Consider the following 18,216-nt stretch of genomic DNA (forward strand, 5'->3'; position numbering starts at 1 on the left):
TATGTAGGGATGAGCACAACCGGGTACCCGCCTATTTTAGCTGGATCCGAAACCGCTCCCGGAACCGGCGGTTCTGAAATTATTAATATTGAAACCGGAACCGCTTACACCGGTTCCTAAAAATTTGGAACCGCTCCCGGAACCGCCAAGACCGGTTCCGGTTCCGGGTACCCGGATTTTTAAATATTAAATTTTTTTATCTCATACATGCCATTGAAATTAACTTTTATAAGCAATAGGAGTTCAAGATATAAACTAAAACAATTAAAAAAACTTAATCTTAAAACAAGTGGAATTTAACAAGTCAACAACAAACTACAAAACAACAAAACTTAAGCAATCTCAAAACAACACAAAACAGCAATAGCAAAACAACACATAACAGCAACAACTCAAAACAGCACATAACAGCAACAACTCAAAACAGCATCAACATCAAAATGAAAATCATAAACCATGAGCATCATCATCGAACTCTGCAATCACAAAACAAGTCACATTAGCAAACTAATCAATCATCTAACTTCAGAAAAAAAACGAAAAAGATTTGATTAAAACAATGAACTTACAGATCTTGTTGAAGGCAAGAATATCACAGTTCTGAACAAACTCATTAATGGGTTCCTCACAAAGTATTTCTTCAATAAGCGTATCATCAGACACCAAATCATCAACAATAGTCATCATGATCTAAAAGCTTCTTGATCCCATACCTTCTTGGATCATAGTCCTTCCCAAATATCACATTATCATGTATAGTGCCAGAGAGAATCCAGGGTATCTACATATCCAAAGATAGGATAACTTTGAAAATTCTGTGATCCAAAGTTCGACATCAGTAAATATATTAAGTCAAGCTTTTTAAACATGTGGGACATAAGAAACATATCTACTTGAATGTAGAGATCCCTTGGTAAGCTTTCGTTTCAAGTTAACCAAAACCCATACGCAAACAAACAAACACAATTACCCAATATTCACCAACTAACACAAAACTTCAACTAGATAGAACCCTAAAACAAAAAACAAAAACAAAAAAAAATCTATTTTTTGGGAAAAATGAAAGAAAACAAGCTTCTCACCTGGGAAGTGTCGAAGTTTTACGTCTTACGAACTAGTCGTCTTCAATCTAATCGGCATGAGTGGAGTGTGGTGATAACTGAACTGGGAGAATAGTTACAGATTGAACCGAAACCTTCAATTGAGCCGATTGAACACGGATGAGTGGTGATTGAACAACCAAGGTTACGACTTTGATGAGAGTGACAACGTATAGCGTTTGATGTTGGGCGGATGACGATTGAAAAGAGATTCTATGTGGTATTTCTGGTTAATCGGTAATGTGAGCGACGACGATGACTAGATTGAGAGGGGAGAGTGACGAGAAGAAGAGAGTTAGGGTGTCGGCGTTACTTTGTAAGAATGAATTACCAAAACCCTAAAAACGACTAGACTAAGGTAATCAGGTATAAGTGTTTTTCCCTATTTTTTAAAAACAAAATCACCAAAATATAAAAATTATATATATATATATATATATATATATATATATATATATATATATATATATATATATATATATATATATATATATATATATATATATATATATATATATATATATATTAGAAAAAAGGCGGGTACCCGGCGGTACCGGTTCCGGTTAACCCCCGGTTCCGGGCACCCAGTATTGGAACCGGAACCGGCGGGTATCCAACGGGTATCGGTTTCGTAAAAATGAAAATTGGAACCGGAACCGCTTATGGCAGTTCCTAGACTTTAGGAACCGGAACCGGAACCACCTAAGGCAGTTCCAGTTCCAAAACCGGCAGTTCCGAGGCGGTTCCGGTTCCGAAAGCAGGTACCCGCTTCCGCTGCTCATCCCTAGTTCTATGAGTTCTCGTTTGATTGCATAATGCAAAACATCTTGATCAGTGAAAGTACATTGATCAGTGTAGTTGAGCTGCTCAATAACCTGGAAGCACTGGTAGGCCCTTATGCTGCCGGATGGCAAAAAATTAAGAATAAACAGGTTCAGTCCATATGAGTTTAATTTTTCATAAATTTTGTCTTATGATAGTGTTTCGAAATGACAAGTGCACATGGATAGGAACACATACACCATAAAATCTAAGTGGCAAAGAGGTTTTTCTTTACTTCATGCAAATGAATGCGAGGAAACACTTTCACTAGTAGATTTTAAAGGATTAGAGTTAGCAGTTGGGATAATTGTATTTCTTAAATTTGAAGATGATTACAGCATCCCTTTTCATAGTTCGAATTATGAGAAATGACAATTAGTTTGAACATTCGGGACTTATTGCCATGAGTTCTGAAAAGGTTTAGACACACACATAAGCTATCTAATGAAAGGTGTATGAGCTTGAGAAGTCTAGATAAAGACTTATCGATGCACCACGTATCAGAAATCTGAACTTTGGTAAGAAAGTCAATAGGTATTGATTTCTAGAAGTCCAATTGATTTCTGGATACATGTCAAAGTTAATGGGAGCATAATTGTTATGCTGGTAAGAACATAATTGTTATGCTAGTGAGAGCATGATTATTATGTAAGGTGTTGCAAGTTAGCAATGCTATTTATAGTAAACAAAGTTCTAAATTTGTAAAGTTGTAGAATTTGGAAATTGTTTCGCTATAGAAAAGCTTAACGGAGAGGATACGTATACTTCATTTCAAATCTAAAAGTTTAGATTGAAGTTTTTTTTAATCAAGCTTAGTCATGTCATATATGAATATCATGTTGAAATGTTTCAACATAGGAAATTCTATCTATGGAAATATTTTCGCAAGAGACTGGGCAAGTATCATGTCTTTATGGAAGACATTATGAAATGTATCCCATATGCTTCGATTGGATATGCTATAATATTCGCATGTTCTGATTTTTCCAAATGCCTAGTGCATTAAGAGGGAAAAAGGAATGGAAGCAGATATGACTAAAGTTGTTAAACAATTGTCAAGGACAATCTAAGGTTTGCCAAATATTGGTTGCTTATAGATAATTGGAAGTATAGTAATGGATGGACCATGTTGAAATAATTTTGAAAAGATAGGATTCTATTAAGAATGGATTGTCATATGACAATTATGGAAAATGATTCCATAATGGGAGTGTGATATTGAGATCTATGTGTGAGTTAGAAACTTTAATGCAAGAAGGATATTCAAGGAATGCTCTTTGAATGTGAGACTTCGTTTCTAGGGAATTGTCTTGTAACAATCTCCAATGGAATGTTTTGTAATATCATTGGCCAAGTCTCTGTGACTTTTGTGCTTAGACATTACAAAAGGAACATTGCATGTAAGTTTAGACTCTAACAGATTCTAGTAGTGGCAACAATTTGGCATTCTTACACTTGAGATAAGGATTTGGAATTGTGAAATGAGCATCATTGGAAACGTGTTCAATTGATTAATTTCACAAAGAAAGGACCATAGATAAACATAGTGTGCATGCTTGGAGCATGGGATGACTATTGTTTTAATTCAAGTATCGAGTTGATTAGTTGAAACATTAAACAATGAATAAGGTCTAATTAAGATGGTGATTAAATAATAAGTGTTTAATTTATATTCAAAAGTTTTGAGACCATATTGGGTTAGATTATTCTTGTGTTTCACTTCGCATGTTTTACTTCCCGAATAACTAGGTTATTCAAGCATCCACAATCGTTCATACTTTGGAAGTAAGTAGTGAATCAAGACTGTCATGAATTTGTCTGTAGATTGTCTAAGTGCTTAGACATAGCACAAGTTTGCTACAGTGTTCATGAGTACTTCTGAAATAGGATTTGAGTATTGGATTAAACTCACGCTCATTTGAATCACTTCATAGATTTTTATCACGAGTGATTGTGAGACGATAATATCTTATATTCTTGAAACGGAGACATATAGTTGTTGTTTACGAGTCGGTTGTGCATTGATAATACGTAAACGCATTAGTGACTTGATGTTATAAAACGTATTGTTGTGTGTAATTTAACGAGTAAATAGTACAAACATATGAGTCAAAGTTTATCCGTTCCTTTTACCCTAGATAGGATAAAAGCGATATTTGTGGGCCCCTCGATGATTTAGTGATGACATTCTAAGCGCTTGGCCAAGCCTGGACTAAGTTGATGTGTTCAATTATAGTGTGAGTCAGTCGTCATAAATCATAAAGTCGGGAAACAAACCTTGGACAGAGAGAATGATTATAATCCATGTCTCATGTCCATACGATATCTTGTAGAACGGAGGAATATTTGATCACTTATCTAAAGGACGCGTTACTGATAAGATCAGAGTCCGACAACGGCTTTTGAAAGCTACGATTGTTGATCAGATTCTGAAGTCATACTTGCAATAATAGTTATTGGACTTATCCAAGTGGGAGACTATTGGATTAGGTGTCTAAGACCATAACTATATTTGGTGTGTACTTGATTTGATTATGATCATGGTCCTTTTGGGTTGCCTTCACTCATGCAACTTGATGGGATGACTAGTGGAGAGAGAGAGAGTAGGATTTATTATATGAATAATTAATTGGTACTCAGAATGATTTTATTAATATATTATAAGATTAATATATTATTTGGAAATCATATTATTAATTAGTAATTAATTAGAAATTAAGTTGGTATTAATTTTGGGATTAAAGGAACTGATTAATAATGGATGAGTTGTTTTGCAAATCATTGATAGTTGTGAAACTAGGCTTAGGACTCCTTGTAAGTGGAGTGGACGAAATTTATGGATTACCCCATAAGATTTCTTCCAAGGGATTACCAAGGAGGTCCATGGGTTGCTTTGGGCTTATGTTAAGAATTAGGGTTTCCATATTCCAGTCCAGCTTGAAGACTAAGCAACCTAGCCATATATAAACCACCTGAACCCTAAGGATTTCGGCCCCTATGTGATTCTAAGAGAACCTGGCAAATTTCATCATCTCTCCAAGTCATCCTTGTTGTGTTGAGTGTTTGTGACTCCATTAGAGGTATAACACTTGGGGCACTACGATTTTAAGAGTCAAGGATTATTCTTGTTATTACAATATAACAAGTGAGGTAATGTTGTGATTCTCAAAACCCATAGGAATGTTGTGATGCTCCAAAGCATTAGGGTTGCATGTGCACCATAGGAATGTTGTGATGCTCAAAACCCATCACAGTTCACCTTGATAACTTCAATTTTACAACACCCCACTTAGGGTATCAAGTGGCATATTGACCTCCATGGAGATGTGGCTCATCTTATATGGGTATTAAGAGTGTATTTATGAATCATCCTTCTGTAAAACACCCACTATGATTGTATCTAACAGAAATTCAACTCAAATATCATCCCTCTTCAATTCTCTTGAAAACCTCGCTAAGCTACACAAAAGATGCAGCAATCCAGGAACACACACCTTGATGCTAGTTAGAAATGATTAACAGTTGTTAATATAGGCTTTAACCTTTAAAATATGTGTTTCCTCCCAAACTCGCCAAAAAAGTCAACCTAAGAGTTCTACAATAGAGAGAGAGAGGTAGAAAAGGAAGTAAAATAAGCAATTCTTGTATGTTTTTTGGCTCAAAATTTCCAACGGACACAATACTACTCAAAACGAGTAGGCCCATACCCTCCCTTTGTTCAGACCGTACACCAAGACCCATAGTGTGTAGTTTTGTGGAGGAAACTTTCTTATACAATTTCCAAATTACTTCATTCTTTTGGCATTTTTTTTGTCTCAGGGACACACCTAGCTTGACAAAACATCCTATTTTCCTTACTCAGTCAACTTGAGTTATATATCACAATTAAGATCATACTATGATTAGATTGATACTTAGACCATCAGCATTGGAACTATCAAATGGCCTTTCAAGTTGCCACATAAGCATTTCAAGAAGCCACATAGTTTATGTCATTTTAATCGTGAAAGACTTGCAATACTAATTTTGGGCCCACCACCACTTCTTATTGCACTGATGTGGATGACGTTATAGCATCTTACTTTCCATACTTTTTTAACTGACTTATATTCCATAATTAACATCATACAATGATCACATAGATTAAAATTCAACCTTTTAAGTATTCTAAAGGCTCAAAAAATTATGTTTACGGGTATCTCACAAACTATAAGCCCATACTTGATATACCCACTTAGGATTCCTTATCACCCAGGAACATATTTTATAAGCACCACCAATCATTATTACCTAAAATTCAGTAGGTGTTGTTTGGTTTGCAGAATGTTTATAAAAGAACTGGAATTGGAATTGGAAAAGGAATATGTTAGGAATTTGAATCCAATTCCATATATTGTTTGGTTGGCAGGAAATGGTATTCAAATTAATTCCATATTTTGTTTGATTGGCATGAAATGAAATTATAATCCATTTAAAGTGATAGAATTGTTATTTTTTTGTCTATTTTGCTTAATTTTACTATTTGTTTTCCATCTTACATGTAAAGATATATTATATAAACTATAAAAAAAAGTAAATTTTCAGTTTATTAGTTTAGAATTCATGTCAGTGGCGGTGGTAGGTTGTGGTGGTGGTGCCAGTAGGTGGATGGTGGTGGCGGTGTCGGTGTCGGTAATGGGGGTAGAAGGAGGTGGTGATGGGTGGTTGTGGTAGTTGGTGATAGTGGTGGCAATGGCGGTAGGTGGGAGGTGGTGACGCTAGTTGTGGTAGTAGCGTTAGCGCGGGTGGGTGGTGATGTGTGGTGGTGGTGTTAGGTAACAACATTATAGTTTATGTTGTGAAATAAATCAACGTAATAAGGTAAAATGTCACTTTCCTTCATAGTAGAGAATCAATTCCCTCATATTCTTGAAGGAAAAAGTTTTCCCCTATTTGATGGAAAGTTTTTTCATTTAGGATTCCAATTCCACCATGTTGTCTACGTTGGAGATTACAAAATGTTTAAAATTCAAATCTTGAAATTTAAATTTTAATCATTTTTGGTATCCTAATCACTACGAGTGTGAAATACATGTGAGATGATTCACACTTCTTATATGATGACAACAAAAGTTCTGTGAAACCAAATATACTAAATTTATTCTTATGGTGATACCAACCACAATTGGCCTATATATAGCACTTCTTTTTTCCCTGATGCACACATCACTCTTCTTTTTCTTCTCTGTTTGCATGTCTCTTTTTTTGTGGTGCACAAATCTATGCACCTGTCTCATCTTACATATATGGGAGTTCTATTCCAAACATGGTTCTTGTTTTTGAGTTCTCACCTACTATATTAGTTTAGCTTCCAACAAGTCATTAGCAGATGTAAACTTTCTTTTCCTCTTAACTTGAGACAAAAAAAGATACTAGACTTGCATTTGATTGCTTCTTTAGAGACTTTCTTGGCCTTACATTCCATCTTTTTGGAATCATTTTCTCAATTTTTGAGTCAAATGTATCTTTGCTACTCTTTCTTCAATCCTTGATTTATGGTTCAAAATTCAAAATTAAGGAAGAAAAATAAAAGGTATATATGACACAGAAATTGGCGGCATGATTCAAAAAAGTGTGGATTGTGAGGCCAAGAAGTCCCTAAAGATGCAATTCGATGCAAATCCATTATTTTTATTCTTTTCAAGTTGGTGTGAATTGAGAGATTAGGATTTTCTTGTTTTTTCCTCTTCTTCTCTTGTAATAACTACCGGTTGTAATATGTTAACTTAAATGAATGATAAGTTTTTTTTGTTATTGTGTTGATATCCAAGGAGTGTTGATTTTCTATTGTTGATGTGTAAGATCTTATTGCACTATGCGGTGAAATGTATTAATGTGTTTTGTCAGAACTTTCTATTTTTAAATTGGTATCTTTATAATCTTACAATAAATATTTCATTTAGTATTATTATGAATTGTAGATTTTTGATTTGAAAATATCGCATTGTGCTCACATCTTCTATGTTGGGAAAATATTTCACAATTCTTGGAAAATAAATTGAATACAATTGATTGTAAAATAATCTAGATTCGCTAATATTACCACCTTCCATTATTCACTTCACATAATGATAAAATGAATACAATTTGGTTACCTGACTATAGATGATGATCATAAATTTTATAAATGCAAATTGAATTTGGTAGATCAATTTATCTTAAATGGTAAGATCAATAAACAGGCTATGCAAACACCTAAGATAGTTGAAACTTCATCGTCCATAATGTATAACCCCGATGTTATTTTGATTACTAATGGTTGTTGGTTTATTTTTTAGTTGTTTGCCTTTGTACTTTACACTTGGTTCTCTATCATATCAATGTCGTTTTTCTATTATATGACAACAATATTTCCATGTCATGTGGTGCTCATGCATACTTTTTGCCTATTTTTTCTAGTGGTTGTAATAGTAGTATAATGAATAAATATAATGTAACTTTAAGGTCATATCTTTCTTTCCTCTTAACTTGAATGCAAGAAAATTCTAGACTTGTATTTGATTATTTATTTAGAGAATTTATTTGCCATAAATTCCATCTTTTTGGAATCATTTTTTCATTTTCAAAGTCAAATGTTGTATCTTAGTTGCTTGAGGCCAAGAAGTCCCTAAAGATGCAATTCGATGCAAATCCATTATTTTTTTTTTCTTTTCAAGTTGGTGTGAATCGAGAGATTAAGAATTTCTTGTTTTTTTTCTTCTTCTTCTCTTGTAATAACTACCGGTTATAATATGTTAACTTAAATGAATATTAAGTTTTTTTTTTTGTATGTTGATATCCAAGGAGAGTTGATTTTTTATTGTTGACGTGTAAGATCTTGTTGCACTATGCGGTGAAATGTATTAATGTGTTTTGTCAGACCGTTATATTTTTTAAATTGGTATCTTTATAATCTTATAATAAATATATCATTTAGTATTATTATGAATTGTAGATTTTTGATTTGAAAATATCGCATTGTGCTCACATCTTCTATGTTGGGAAAATATTTCACGATTCTTGGAAAATAAATTGAATACAAGTGATTGTAAAATAATCTAGATTTGCTAATATTACCACCTTCCGTTATTCACTTCACATAATGATAAAATGAATACAATTTGGTTACCTGACTATAGATGTTGATCATAAATTTTATAAATGAACATTGAATTTGGTAGATCAATTTATCTTAGATGGTAAGATCTATAAACATGCTATGAAAACACCTAAGATAGTTGAAACTTCATCGTCCATAATGTATAACCCTGATGTTATTTTGATTACTAATGGTTGTTGGTTTATTTTTTAGTTGTTTGCCTGTGTACTTTACACTTGGTTCTCTATCATATCAATGACATTTTTCTATTATATGACAACAATATTTTCATGTCATGTCGTGCTCATGCATACTTTTTGCCTATTTTTTCTAGTGGTTGTATTAGTAGTTTAATGAAGAAATATAATTTAACTTTAAGGTCATATCTTTCTTTCCTCTTAACTTGAATGCAAGAAAATTCTACACTTGCATTTGATTATTTCTTTAGAGAATTTATTGGCCATAAATTCCATCTTTTTGGAATTATTTTTTCATTTTCAAAGTCAAATGTTGTATCTTTGTTGCTCATTCATCAATCCTGGATTCATGGTTTAAGATATAGGAAGAAAAGAAAAAAAAAGATACATATGACATAAAATTTGGTGGCATGATTTGGATGAGCATGATAGTTTGATATGTAAAATTCTCTTTTTTTTCCCTTGTGACTAGGATAACCCTGTTGTGCTAGACCCTAATATGTGTTGATCTTGTTTCCCTACTTCGTTCTTATGGATTTGTACATTAATGTCCTCCGATAAATATTGCTTCATTTTAATGATGAGTTTAACAATGGTTTGACTACTGGCGACGAAAGGTGTTGATCAAGTGACAAAATGTATCTCTAAAATTCGGCCTCTTTTGAGCATTGGAGCCTCTCCTAGTCATGCATGAGCGTAAAGTTGGAACTTTACATGGCCATTTAGCTATAAGGGACCATATCTACATTTTGGGGCTATGTCTTTGATAATTAAGTGCTTAATGATTTAGCCCTCACCCTTTTTAGCCTAGGGTTTGGGTTTTGGACCCATTTTGGTGGTTCCTAGGGGTAAAGTTAGAAACTTTTCCCTTTTAGATGCCATTTTAATTGAGATCTGAGTGTTGAAGATCTTAGATTTGATAATGTCAGCTTAATGTATTAAGATGTTGGGTTTTTGACGAACTCGGCGTGTTTATTGATAAACACGGCGAGTTGGCTCGGTTTCTCACGAATTTGCAGTTAATGGAGAAACACGACGAGTTGAAGGAGAACTCGGCGTGTTGGGTCAAATCGGGTCGTTGACCTTGACTTTTGACTTTGTCTTTGACCAAGTTTGACCTATAAGGGGTAACAGGGCATTTTGAGTTGTATCTAAGGAATTGTTTCTGTTTAGGGGTTAGGAAGAGCTGATATTATAGCGGGTCAAATGCACCAATGTCGACCCTTTTGGTTATGCTAGGAGTGTGTGTGATCCTTGTATGTATTATGTGTTGTTATGTATACCGGGCGGGGCTCGATGCCAGGCAAGGCATGAAGACTGGAACATATGTTAGAGTTTATGATCATTATGAGTATTAGCATGATTATATGATAGTTATTGCATGTGTATAGAGGGTGAGACCCAATGATAGGCGAGGCCCGAGAATAACATATATGTATACCGAGCGGGGCCCGAGTCCGGGTGGGGGCCCAATATGTGTTTTATTATATGTGGTATGGGGTATGTTGGGGAACTCATTAAGCTTTATGCTTACGGTTTTCAGTTTATGTTTCAGGTACTTCCAATTGCAAAGGGAAGAGCTCGGGTTGACTGCATCGCACACACCATAGGAATTCTGCATATGATGTTTTACTCTAATCTTAATTGATATTTGATACATTGGTTTTGTTGAGATGTACGGTGACATTGAAAATATACTATTTTACTTAATATAAAAACAAAATTTTTGGGACCATATTTTTAGGTTGTTACACTTAATAGAAAATTTATAGATTATGACCCCTCAAAGCGGTAGTAATATCACCTTAGTTCTCAACGACTCCAAATTTATAATAATGGATTTTTTTACGATGAAACAACTCTTTTTTTTTTTGCTTTATCCATCCCGTTGAGCTTTGAGGTTCTTCAATCTCGTCATCGTTGATGTTGAGGTCAATCTCTTATAATTGTTTAAGTCGGATGTCTTGCTTAGTTTTGAACTCAACTCTAGAAGATGCATCGTCACCCATCTTTTGGGTTTTCTTACAGCATCCCAAGCCTCCGTATAATCAAACATCAAACCATTACTTTTTAGGTTTTCCTCAAGCGTCGCCTTAAAAAATTTCTTATTAGTTTAACCACATCTTCAAGTTGTCACATTATTGTTGTAAATGTTGCTAAACTTATACATCTTGTGGTGTAAGTCTATCAATTTTTTGTGTTGAGTTGATAATTTGTGCTCTTTCTTTTGGACTTTTTCTTGGGTCAGTATGCTTCAGTTTGGTTTCGAGTATGCCCTCTTCATCGTTGAGTCCTTGGGGTTGAGATACTTAAAATATGTTTCATGGATATTGTGTATGAGACGAAAAGTATGATTGGTGCCACCCGATAAGTTGGTATCATGGGGGTGATTCAAATTTTGGGAAATATGATGGAGTATCGAGATGAAATATATTATTGACAAACGTTATTTTTGGACTTTGGACCATGAGGCGTGTTATAGTAGATGGATGACGGAGATGTGTTAAACGGATTTTTGGATCCATTGTCGAGAGTGATGAGAGTGTGATTATATATATATATATATATATATATATATATATATATATATATATATATAAAAGATGGTTAAAAGTAAAAGAAAAAACATTTAATTTAAAAAATTAACATGTAAAAGTTTTCTGGGAAAAGAGAAAAGCTCATGGGTTTTTGTTGACGAATCTATGGCTTTTCGCACACAACCATATGAAGGCGTGGTGTAGTCATGCGTGACCCGATGCCACTAGCACACTACATATTCATGGTATTGTTAGGGCATGCTGTCTACCTTTTTGATTGTCAGAATACACTACTCTCTTTGTTTGAAAATAACTGACACTATGGTAGTGTCCGAGATAGAACTTTTAGTTTTTATTGTAGTTTTTGAGAATTTTTATTTTTAGTCATATATTGTCAACTTCCGTCTATCTATCAGCTTCTAACCAGTAACTTTCAACTATTATCTAGTTTTTGAGAATTTTTAGATTCAAATTGTATATTTTGCTTACATGGCTTCCGTGTGAACTTTTTTATTTGAATTTTCTATTTCTAGTTTAAAACTATTTTATTGTATAATACATGTATTGTATTTTATTTATAACTATATCCTTTATATTCGTTTCCTATATAATATTAGGGAAAAGTTCAATAGAGAATCATTATTAATCAAGGAATCAAGGAACCAATCCAAAGCGTCGGAATTTAAAGCGATCAACGGCAAAAGAAAGTGTTGTAAATTTTTATAATGGACGCACATGTACCGGATTATAACAAAACTCACTTCCTTTTTTTCATTTAAAATTTTTTTTAGGCCAAGTTGTTTATCGAAAAAAAAACCGAATATACCGATGTTCACGATTTTCCGTCCTCTTTCCATAGAGATCCATGATGATATATAAAAAACGAACTTTTTTTTTTCGAAAAAAACTCACTTAATTTTCTTAGTTTTTTCAATATTTAAGTTTATTTTTATCAAAAAAAAAACTCATTATACCAAAAATATTAATTTTTTGTACTCTATTAATAAACATCAACACCGACTAAAAAAAAAACCTCGAACAGTTCAGATTCACAATGTGAATCTAAACTGTAAATATTTCAATTTTTAACATTCACAATATGAAAAATCTCGAACAGTTCAGATTCACATTGTGAATCTGAATTACTATTATACACACTGTGAATCTGAGAAGATTCAAAAAAAAAACATCGATCAGTGTAGATTCACACTGTGAATCTAAACTGTAAATATTTCAAATTTTAACATTTACAATGTGAAAAAGCTCCGATCAGTTCAGATTCACACTGTGAATCTGACTTCTTATTATGCACACTGTGAATCTAAGGAGGTTCATAATGTGAATCTGAATAGGTTTACAATATTAATCTGAACAGATTCAACTGAAATATCGTTTTTTTTAACTTGAATATGAATCTATGTTTAAAAAGTAGAAAAAATATGAATTTTGATATATTTATTAATTTTTTTCTATAAAAAATTAGACCTTAAATTTTTTCATCAAAGAAAATGAAGTGAGTTTTTTTCGAAAAAAAAAAGTTCGTTTTTTATATATAATCATGGATCTCTATGGAAAGAGGACAAAAAATCGTGAACAAAGGTATATTCGGTTTTTTTTTTCGATAAAAAACATGGCCTAAAAAAAATTTTAAACTAAAAAAAGTGGTGGGTTTTTTTGTAAATGGTGGATTTTTTGGTATAATCAGGTGTGTGTGCGTCCAATGTAAAAGTGTACATCTATTTCCTTGGCCGTTGATCGTTATGATTTCCAACGCCCACGATTGGTTCCTTGGTTAATTATGATTCTCTATTGAGCCTCACCCTATAATATTATGTAAAGGTGTTTTTAAAAAAGACATCTTCCTTCCAACCTTGTCCGTTTTGGTCTTTTCTTTTTAATGCTCCCCACTTTCTTTAATTGATTAAAAAATTTCTTTAATTGATTAAAAAATTTAGGATGATAGTAAGTAGTAAGTATTGATATGTATATATTGAATTATCGAGGAAGAAAAAACAATAACTAAATGAAAAAGCACAGGTAATACAAATAAAAATAGGATAAAGGGTAAATTTATATTTGATAACTTTCTAAGTATTATCCTCCTTATTTATTTCTAAATAACTATTATGTATGATAAAATGCTTCGGTGTATTTTTTTTTATAGTTTTATGTACATTTTCTACGTATGAGACGAGTCACATATAATAACTTTCGTTTATTAGTTTTAAAAAAACGTATTATATTCGAGTTTGTTTACGTTTCGACGTATTTTTTATACATTTTGTGCTTAATTTTATATACATTCTCACGTATTATTCGGATCCCATATAATAATTTCCGTTTGTTAGCTTAAAAAATATATTATATTTGAGTATGTCTACGTTTTGACATAACTTTTTTCAATACAATCGTCAAAATTCAACATACAAATTTCAATCGAAACATAAAAATAAAGAAAAAGAAAAAGAAAAGTTAAATCGAAACATAAAAAATAAAGAAAAAGAAAAATTCAAATTTATATCGACACTTGCATAAAAATAAGATTTTTTTCTTAAGTTAACGAACGAAAGCTTAAATAATAAAAAAACGTATAATATGTGATTCAAATCATACGTATGAAACGTATATAAAATTAAGCACGAAAACATTTAAATAAAAAACTACGTCAAAACATAGACAAACTCAAATTTAAACCGAACATTTATTAAAAAAAAACCATATAACTTTAAAAAAAATAACGAAATAAAGTTTTATATTAAAGTCGAAACGTTGATCACCTTAAATTATATCAACAAATATATAAAATTAAACACATGAAAATAGTTTTTTACGTTAACAAACGAAAGTTATTAATAAAAATCAAATTATATATAATACGAGGTTAAACATGAAAATTTAAAAAATAGAGAAGTCAAAGTAACATTTTTCAAAGTTAAAGTGATATTTTAAAAAGTAAAAACTCATCAATATAAAATATAGAAAAAATTACATAAATGGTCTCTATGGTTTATCCATAGTCACAAACTCAGTGCCTGCAAAACGGTAAACATGAAAACCACAGAGACCATGTTCATCAAAAAAAAAAATAACCGGTACTGACTTGGTGACTTTTAGCAAACCACATGAATCATTTTTGTAATTTTGTCTAGTTTTTGTTTTTATTTTTAAAACGGTAAACATAAAAATACATTTTAATCTACTCATATTTTCCACTTATTGTTATTGAGTGATGACATATAACTATACCGTTAGCACAAATATATTTCGGTTCTTATCTAAGTTAATAAATGAAAATGAAGTTTTTCCGTCAAAAATTTAAAATGTGTTAGAAGTTCCGAATCATAATAATTGAATAAACATTTCAAACAATATAATTTGAAAACTCTTGAAAATATCATGACATAAATAAATAGCAAAATAAAAAAATAGTACCACCATGATACAAAACATCATACAAATACTATATCATGACATAAATAAATAGCAAAATAAAAAAATAGTACCACCATGCAAAACATCATACACATACTACCAACACGGCAGGAAATATTATAAGAAATATTTTTTTCAAGATTATAACGTAAATAAATAGAAAGGAAAATACATGTAATAATTATTGAAAACTAAAATTACATATAAACATTGATATAAAAGTTATTTAGTCTAAATCAAACATGAAAATAAAAATAATATTTAATTGTGTAAAAAAAATAGAAAAGTTGACGACTTAGGATAGACGACTATTGTATTTTTTTAAATTTATTTTATTTGATTTAATTGATGGTGGTTTTGACCATAGTAAATGGTTTCAACCTTGGAGTCTTTAAAATCCCCCCATGTCCGCTTCTTTTTTTATTTATAAAATAAAAGCGACTTTAAAGCTATATGAGTTATCGAAAAGAGTAACTGAGAATTCTAACGATTTATTAATATGTGAGTAAACTAGTAAGTGTAGTTGAGATATATAGTAGAGTATTGTTATATGGGTTAGCTAATGAGTATAATTGAGATATATTATAAAGTATTGCTATATAAGTCGATGAAAGTACATAAATTTCAGTCTAAAATGTTAGATTCTCGACCACTTTAGCTTGAAATGTCTGATTCTCGATCAACTTATGTCCAACTTATACATAATGGTGATAGTGTGAAACAAGTTTGTACTAAAAAATGAGATGTTCCAAATATGATGGCCATTTTCCAAGATGAATAAAAGTTTGTTATTTCGGCTTAATAATTCGTTCCTAATTATCATTTTTGTTATTATCCCTATATTATGGGTGATGTCATTTAGGTTATTAGATTTATCTAAATTTTATTAAAGTAAGAGAAAATTATGAATTTTTTCTTTGTGTTTTATTGTTTTCGGTTGATTCAGTAAAAAAATCAACTTATACCAAACGTTCAAAACAATGAATTTTTTTTATGGATTTGGCCCTTAAAATAACATACGTTTAATTCCCTCGTCCACTTGCCTCGTGCGTAAGAGAAAACCTTTTTTTTATTCTCTCTCTCTCCTTCTATCTGATGATGTGTATTATCATCATTGTGAAAGATTATAACATGCTATTATCTCATTTATGGTTTTCTTTACATATCTAGCTTAATTGATCCAATTCTAAAACCTTTAAACCTTAATCCAAAATACAATATTCTTTCAATCGCTTCTACATTTCCTTAGCGGTTTTAACAATGTGCTCTTTTAGGCCAAACAATCATATTTTTGATGCTCGGAGGAACTATAGTAATTTGCTCTACTTCTATAAACTAGCAATGAATACGTTATACACATCACAACGAAAAAAAAACATTAACTTTCTTTCTTGCTTGCTTTTATTGTTAATAATTGATACCCCACCATGTTCACCATTGAACTCCATCATATTGGGAAGTTCACAAAATTCTAAGGAATTAGATACATTTAAGGACAAGTGTGATACATGATTTGTTATATATCAATTAGTTATTTGTCCACGGGCTGGACGTAGTAATGGTAGAACTTGGTTATGTGGGAACACAGTCATATACTACCAATTTTATTTTCCCCACTATGACTTGGACCTCAAACACATTGGAAGCTTTTAAGGATGATATGGAAGTTATGCTTAACCATCAAGAAGAGAATTTCAAGGTGATGATGTTATCATAGAACCTAGAAACTATTCAGACGAGTGAGGTAAAGTAATCCCAAGTGACATATCCTCAAGGATTGGAGATAACTTTTTCACGAAATAGTGCATAAAGAAAGAATAATGAGTTGGAGAAAAGAAAGGAAAAGATGATAATGTCGGAGAATGAACACAAGATTAGAAAGATTTTTCAAGGATAAGTAACATACAAGGAGTACTACTACTCTTATCATTGCGAAAAGGAAGGATATATGATTTTCAAAATACAGAATATATAGGAGAAGAAATGATTTTCGAACATGATCATGTTTGCAAAGATTATTATGTTCATGATTTTCAAACATAAAATGTTTTGATGTTTTTATACCATCAAAAATATAATAAATAAACCAAAGAGCTATTGTTTTAGTGGTATCAAGATGTGTAGAAATGTGTCTATCCCAAATGGTTGAGAATGGAAATCACATCACTTTAAATGGAGGGGGGGTTTATTGTTTTGGAAAATGATAATGTAGTTATAATATGGTAATTTTCGAAGATGGTTGGCATATAAGGTTTTTTCTAGAATATGTGGCTATTATGTGATATTTTATTTGGGTGGTTGAAGTGAATATTTTCAAGATATTTATTTTAAATATGAAAAGTACAATTCAAATTACATGTTTTATACGTCATCTAGATGTTTGATGCATAAACTATGTATGATGATTGCTTTCATTTATTTTAGGCAAATACCTTTTTCAAAGCAAATAGTGACAAACTTTAAGAGCACTTTTGTGGTACAAAGCTATACACAAGCAATCTCAAGGGTCAACAAAATAAAATCATTGACAATTGTACGAATCTCCTTAAGCCTGTTTTAACAGTTTAAACGAGTTGTGTAACTAGTTAAAATAAATAATTTTGAATAAAACGACTCAAAAGGTTGTACACATCATAATTCACTTTTGGACAACTTTCAATCAATCTAACCCATTTCCTCAATTTAAACAAATTACCACCACCCATTTTAATATCAAAACAAACTTTAAATGAAGAACAAGCAAGAAAGCTAATCTATTGATGCATAGAAATTTTCAATACATAAATTGGTATATGCTCCTTTTTGAATTAATGAAGTTAATATGGGCAACCGTATATAGTTGTTTCTTTTTTATTAATCCGAACAATATGACTTGAATACTTGATGGGTTAAGCCAAAAAAAAAACATGACTTAATGTATTTAGACACTAACCCTTTTACCTATTTGCCCTTCTTTCCTTTCCTCCCAACTCCCCTCATGTTAAAATTGATGAATATTTTGAAACTTGATG

The 18,216-nt window shown here is 31.7% G+C and overlaps 1 long non-coding RNA gene across 1 annotated transcript; it reads right to left on the reverse strand.

The window, feature by feature from the left end:
- Nucleotides 1-273: 273 nt before the first annotated feature.
- Nucleotides 274-1,403, reverse strand: LOC145127860 (uncharacterized). Its single transcript, XR_013716482.1, has 3 exons — nucleotides 1,083-1,403; nucleotides 570-815; nucleotides 274-476 (listed from the first exon to the last, which is right to left on the reverse strand). It is a non-coding gene; the product is annotated as an uncharacterized LOC145127860 (long non-coding RNA).
- Between the last annotated feature and the right edge of the window lie 16,813 nt (nucleotides 1,404-18,216).

This window comes from Lactuca virosa, chromosome 7 (genome assembly GCF_052849685.1).
Source record: "Lactuca virosa cultivar CGN04683 chromosome 7, Lactuca_virosa_CGN04683_v6, whole genome shotgun sequence".
In the NCBI taxonomy this organism is placed as follows: Eukaryota; Viridiplantae; Streptophyta; class Magnoliopsida; order Asterales; family Asteraceae; genus Lactuca; species Lactuca virosa.